Genomic DNA, 7,586 nt, shown 5'->3' on the forward strand with positions numbered 1-7,586 from the left:
GAATTGTACATGGCTTGGAGGATAGTGTTACAAATATGGACAGGATAGCCATAAGGCAATTATATGTCGTAGTGGAGGAGAATCTCAGAGACAGTAGATGCCTCAATGTTTTTAAAATATCCTTACAAATCGGACACCTCAAGATGGACAACAACATGATGGGGGACATCAATAGCTTAGGATCCAAGGATGAGTCTACACACTTATGCAACAGGATGCTAATGCCTCTAACTCAGTGGTGACAGTATTGAACTGACCCCTAATTCTTTTTAGTATACATGCCATGGAATATTATGAGTTATATACTTCAATATATAGACATATAGCCATGGATGATGAATGTGTAGCATGTAATTATATGACAGGTATGATTAAAATATCATCTAATAATTCTTATGCTCTGTTTGATTCTGGTACTATCCACTCCTTTATATCAACTAATTTTATTAAGAGAAATAATAAGTTGTCTCCTATATCTTTAGAAAATGACCTCTGTGTCTCCACGCCAAGTAGGGATGTGATTTGGTTAACTTAGTTTGCAAAAATTGTATTCTGAGTATTGAGGATAGAGAGATGAAAGCAGACTTATTAGTCTTAAAGATGAAAGACTTTGATTTGATCTTGAGGATGGATTAGTTAGTGGCATATCATGCTACGATCGATTGTTTTGAAAAGATAGTAAGGTTTCAAATCTCGGATCAGTCAGAGTTTAGTTTTGTGAGTAATAAACTCTTCTTCTACCAGAAGTTCATCTCAGCTATTCATGCTAAGAGACTCTTTAGAAAAAGATGTGAAGGATTTCTAGCCACTGTATTAGACACTCATAATAAAAAGCTCAAGTTAGAGGATATCTCTATTCTGAGAAATTTTTTGATTTTTTTAGATGATCTACTCGGATTACCTTCTGATAGAGAGATTGAGTTTTCTATTGATTTGATTTTGGCACTAGCTCAATTTCTAAAACTCCTTATTGGATGGCTCCAGCAGAACTGATGGAATTGAAAAAGCAATTACAAGAGCTGTTGGACAAAGATTTATTAGACCTAGTGTATCATCTTGGGGTACTCCGATACTATTTATGAAAAAGAAAGATGGTAGTCTTCGATTTTGTATAGACTATCAAGAATTAAATAAAGTAACAGTACGAAATAAATACCCTTTACCAAGAATCGATGATTTGTTTGATCAATTGCAAGGTGCATAGGTCTTCTCAAAAATTGATCTCTATTCCAAATACCACCAATTGAAGATAAAGCTCGAGGATATATCAAAAACTGCTTTCTAAACTAGATATAAAATTATGAGTTTTTAGTCATGCCCTTTGGTCTGACTAATGCACCTGCAGCCTTCATGGATCTCATGAACTGAGTGTTCACACCATATTTAGATCAATTTGTGGTTGTATTTATTGATGATATCTTGATCTACTCAAAGAGCCTACAAGAGCATGAAGAACATCTAAGGATAGTATTGCAAACTCTTAAAAATTATATGCAAAACTATAAAGTATGAGTGTTGGTTGGATAGATTTTCCTTTCTTGGGCATGTCATCTCTAAGGATGGTGTATCAATTGATCCAAAAAAGTGGAGCAGTAGTTGAATGGAGCCAAACTTCTAATGTATCAGAAGTACGTAGTTTCTTGGGGATGGCTAGCTCTACCGAAGGTTTGTGGAAGATTTCTCTCGTATTGCTATGCCCCTATCTTGCTTAACCAAGAAATGACTAAAGTTTGAATGGCCAGATGAATGTGAGTAAAGTTTTCAGGGATTGAAAATATGCTTAATAACCGCCCCAGTATTAAATATTCCATCTGAAACAAGAGGTTTTACTATCTATAGTGATGCATCTCGTAAGGTTCTTGATTGTGTTCTGATGCAAAATGAGAAAGTGATAGCTTATGCCTCTTGGCAAATAAAGTCCAACGAGCGAAATTACCCGATACATGATTTAGAGTTAGCAACTTCAATTTTTGCTCTAAAAATATGGAGGCATTATTTATATAGAGAGCATTGCAAGATTTTACAGATCACAAAAGTTTAAAGTACATCTTTACTCAGAACGAGTTAAACTCGAGGCAAAGAAGATGGTTAGAGCTACTAAAGGACTATGACTTGACAATAAGTAATCATCCAGAAAAAGCAAATGTTGTAGCTGATGCTTTAAGTAAAAAATTTTTCAGTGAATTAGCAGCTTTGATTACTTTACAGAAGCATATTACATTAGATCTAAAGAGATCAAGAATTGAAATATGACTATATGATCCTTCAGTTCAACTTGCAAATCTTACAATATAGCCTACCTTAATGGAGAGGATTAAGTCCGCTCAAAAAGAGGATTCAGAGCTATAGGAGATTAGAGAAATAGTGAAATCCGGTGCATAATCTGAATTCTAGATGCATAAGGATGGTTTCGTGAGATTTGATAATAAGCTATGTGTTCCCAAGGCTCCTGAATTACGGAACAAGATCTTGGAGGAGGCTCACTATTCGGCTTACACCAAACACTAGGAGCCGCTAAAATATATTAAGATTTGAAGGAAACTTTTGGTAGTCTGGCATGAAAAAGGATATTACACAATTTGCAGTTCAATATTTGGTATGTCAACAAGTAAAAGCCCAATATCAAAGACCAGCAGGACTATTACAGTCTCTTCTTATCCCTTAATGAAAATGGGAGTGCATTACTATAGATTTTGTGATTGACAAAATCAGCTCATTTCTTACTCTTTTGAGTTGGACTTTCTTTAAAAAGATTGGCTGTTTTATATATAGACCAAATAGTGAGATTACATGGGGGACCAATTACTATTTGTCTGATCAAGATAGCAGATTTGTTTCACAATTTTGAAAGAGTCTTCACAAAGCCCTTGGCACCAAGTTAAACTTCAGTACCGCATTTCATCCCCAATAATGGACAATCAGAATGGACCATCCAAATTTTAGAAGATATGCTAAGGGCTTGTGTCATGGACCTAGACGATGCATGGGATAATCACTTATCATTGGTTGAATCCACTTATAATAATAGTTATCAACCAAGCATCTAGATGGCTCCTTTCGAGGTATTACATGGAAGAAAGTGTAGGTCTCCTATTTATTGGGATGATGTTGGAGAAAAAAAATTATTGGGATTAGAAATAGTACAACAAACTATGGATAAAGTATACATGATCCAAGAATAGCTTCATACAACTTAGAGCAGACAAAAGAGTTATGCTGATAACAGAAGAAGGGAGCTGGAGCTTCAAGTAGGTGATCATATTTTTCTGAGAGTTTCCCTCACTAAAGATGTAATGGATTTTGGAGTTCATAGTAAATTGAGTCCAAGATATATTGATCTTTTGCAATTTTAGACAGAATCAGAGAGGTTGTATATCGATTGGCAGTACCGCTAGTTTTATTTGGTGTGCATAATGTGTTTCATGTGTCAATATTAAGGAAGTATATTTTAGATCCAGGTCATGGTGAATTATGAGCCCTTCCATCTTCAAAAGGATCTGACTTATGAAGAATATCCAGTGTGGATTGTTGATAGAAAGGATCAAGTGTTGCAACATTAAACTATCCCTTATGTGAAGATGAAATGGAGCAACCATAGTGAAAGGGAGGTTATGTAGGAACTTGAAGTGGAGATAAAAGTCAAGTATCCACAGCTCTTCAAAAACTCAAGTATGCTAATTTCGAGGATGAAATTTTTTTTTTAGGAGGAGAGAATGTAACGACTCAGCTCTTAGAGAATTTTGGATCGGCCCAAAACTTTGGATCGTGCATAGTGCATAGGAGAGGGAAGGAAGAAGACTCCTAATCAGAGTCTTCTTCCCTTTAATCTTCGATGAGATCTGGGTGGAGTCCCGATTAGGTTAGAAAAATCCCCTATAGAAAGCCCTATCCTCTTTTAAATCTTCATCAAAGATTTTGGGAACTCACTAAAACATCTTAAGGATTTTTCATGAGTTTTTGGATAGAAAAAGAGGGTTGTCGGAGTTCTTTTCGACCGTCGGGGCGAGGTAAGCTCCTTCCCTCCCCTTCTTTTCTTGGTTGTCTTTTCATTGCGACAAGCAACAACAAGCCACCAGATTTGAACTAAATAGGGGCATCCCTATTTTATTTTATTTTTCCCCGCATGCCGTCGGCAACAGCTGCCATTAGGTCTATTGTCGGGGCTATGTGTTCACTACTGTCAGGAACCACCATGGTGGCTAGCATCGGCCCTCCTTGGCTACATGTAGGGGGAGAGGAGAAGGAGGGGATGGAGTCCCCTATTTTTGATGAGGAGAAGAGAAGAAGAAGCTTCTTCTCTCTCTTCTCAAATAATTAATAAATTAAATTAATTAATTAATTAATTTTTTTTCTTTAGATTGTTTAGGAAAATTTGGAAGAAAAAATATTGGAGACAAGGGTGAGGGTCCCGATAAACCTCAATAGAAGATTTTAGAAAATTGATTTGATTAATTTGATTTATTTTATAATATTGATTCAATATATATAGGAGAATAGTCCATCAAACAAGAGGGCATCGAGTAGGCTTTTGACATCTAGAGCATAAAACAACGAGTCTAAATTATCACTAATTGAGGTAAGAATCCCTATACATGATTACTAAATATAGATATATACCATTTTACTGTTGGATTTGCTTGTATTGATGGATTTATCAGGGTTGAGATATAATTGTTCCTAGAATGATTTTTCGATATGATTTGTATCATTTATTGATTATACATATGTATTAGTGGTTGATATTGCAGTTATATGGATATGACTTTTTTTTGATCATATTGAAAATTTAAAATTATTTGATGAAAACATCATGAAATTAATGTGAAATAAAAGGATGAAGAATATATGGTTTGGACGAGCCTCATTATGAAATAGCTTGTTAGAAGCTTATGCCTAGAATAGTCTTTATGGGCTTATACATAGATCAGCTAGTCAGGAGCTCGTGCCTAGGATAGTTCGCTAGGAGCTAGTACCTGGGATAGCCCTCATGGGCTTTTATGTGTAGGACAACCAGTCAGGAGCTCATATTTGGGACAGTCTTGATAGGCTTATGAGTAAAATTTGATCAGATAGAGACTGAGACATAGTCTTGGTTAGTCTAAAATCAAAAAAGATGAAGGTTATCAAACTAAAGTTGTGAAAAGATGAATTAGACATGAAGATCATATAGATTAATGTTGAATAAAGATCTCACTTGATGGTATATGATGATTTATTATGTATTCAATGCATGTTTATGCCAGTATCTGAGTTATTATATATATATATATAATATAATATATATATATATATATATATATATATATATATATATATAAAATAAATTTTCATAATATTGTATTGATATTTATATATTTTTCACTTCATCCATTGTTCTAATATAGATGTACAGTGATTCTTACTATGCTGAAGAAGCTCATATTCCTTTATTATTTTTTTCAGAAACATAGGATGCTTAGTTTGGATGGGTTGGGCAAGAGAAGTCAAGTATTAGAGCTTTTAGTATCAAATTTTTTGATACCAGTGAACATTTGAATGATTATATTTGAACAAGTTTACTATTTAATTTGGACGAGTGACTCGATTGACATGTTTGATATTTATCTAATTATTTAAAAATATCTGAGTTTATATTTATTTAGGCCTTATATGATCTGTAGGGTATTGCTTTAGGGATTGTGCAGCTATGTCATATGGCCAACCCAGATGCTGGATTTCAGGCATGACATATATTATGCTTAGCTTGATAACATGAGCTCATCACTTGTTCTATTGTTGCAAGTTACTCCCTCCTAGAGGCAGCAGTCTCTTCCTCTTCCCCATGTAGGTGGTGAAGAGAGGTCAAATACACATTTGCTTCTCATTTTGTCCTTGCATAATTCATATAAAAGCATTGAAGTATGGAAATCTGAATCTATAGTGAAGTCAATGAACTAGTAGGTAGACTGCATAGCTTCCTAAAACATCGTGTTCAATTCTTCAATGCTCAAACTTTTTTTTTTTGGGAAAGGAGATGGGTGTGGACTCTAGACTGAGAATAATTATTAAAATTGAAAGTGAGTGAAGAGTGATATAGAGAATGGATAGCAACTGAAAAAAAAAAAAAAAGAAATCAAAGACAAGTGAGCAACTCACAAAAGTTAAAGGAGAAAAGCAAAAATAGAAATATGTGGGGAACAATTTCTTGTGAGATTTGGAATCTACTTATTGAGGATTAGAAGGTTTTGTGGTAGAAACTTCATAACTTTAATCTTTCCACATGCACCGACAAAATGTATAGACCAGCAAGTCCAAGTCTATATGGAAGAAAAGTAATTGTCATGATTTGTATAGGACTTCTCTTACGTAGGAAAGCTATCAAGAGCTTTCCCACTAACTCTTGACCAAATTTTCCACAGAGCAATTGACTCTAGATGTCTATAAACAATCATATAATCTATCTTTAGCTACCATTCAAGAGGAGTAACATTTGAATGTACCATGTGAGAATCAGTGAAGGAACTATTTCTTGTAAGATCTAGAATCTACTTATTAATGATTAGAAATTTTTGTGGTAGAGACTTCATCATACTTGACTTCTAAATAAATTTTTAATCTTTCCACATGCACTGACAGAATGTAAAGACTAGCAACTCCAAGTCTATATGGAAAAAATGTGCTCATCATGATTTGTATAGAACCTCTTTTTCATAGAAAAGCTATCGGGAGCTTTCCACGAACTCTTGACCAAAAGTTTTTCCATAGAGCAATTGACTCTAGATGTCTGTAAACACCATATAGTCTATCTTTAGCTACCATTCAAGAGGTGTAATATTTGAATGTACCATGTAAGAATCAGTAAAGAGATAGAAATCTATTGGCAAATCTATGATTTGTGCACTTGATTTCATGGATGTTAATTAGGTATGAATCAAGCATATACTTTCCATCAGCTCAAAACCTCTTCAAGTTGCACTTAACTCTTCTAAAGGTTTATTAATTAGTTTTAGCATCAATACGGGAGATCTTACCCTTTTTGCTTAGCCTCTCCAAGATGGACACTGAGGAAGACCAGGCTTGCTCCTCTACATACCTCCCAATGGACCGAGGAAAATCAGGGGAAGCTTCATGGAGGCGCTTTGCTCCGGATCATCCTAGTGAGTTTGGATAGAGGCTGTCAAATCTCGAACTTCCAGCTCATCTCTGGCTAAAGAAGCTACACCTGAACATGGCTAGGAACCCAAGTACCAAGGCCCCAACACATTTCTGGTCTCCCTCCCAAGCTACCGTGAAGTCTATGGTGCCTATTTGATATTTAGTAAATAAACATATTTCTCATGCTGGGGTTATGTTATATATATAATAATGGAGCAAATAATCATTACAACATGATATTTAGTATTATAAGGGTTCATTATGCCATGAAGATAATGGCCATACCCATTTTTAAAAGTATTTCTCTTGCTATGTTGAAGATCAATGAGAGGTAGTTACTCTAGACGCTAAACCAAAAATACCATCTAATTACTAGCCTTCTATATATGCTAAGTTATGGAAGATACTAATGTGACCCTAAAGTAAATTGTCACATAAGTAGTAGATAATTT

Source organism: Elaeis guineensis, chromosome 1 (genome assembly GCF_000442705.2).
Source record: "Elaeis guineensis isolate ETL-2024a chromosome 1, EG11, whole genome shotgun sequence".
NCBI lineage: Eukaryota > Viridiplantae > Streptophyta > Magnoliopsida > Arecales > Arecaceae > Elaeis > Elaeis guineensis.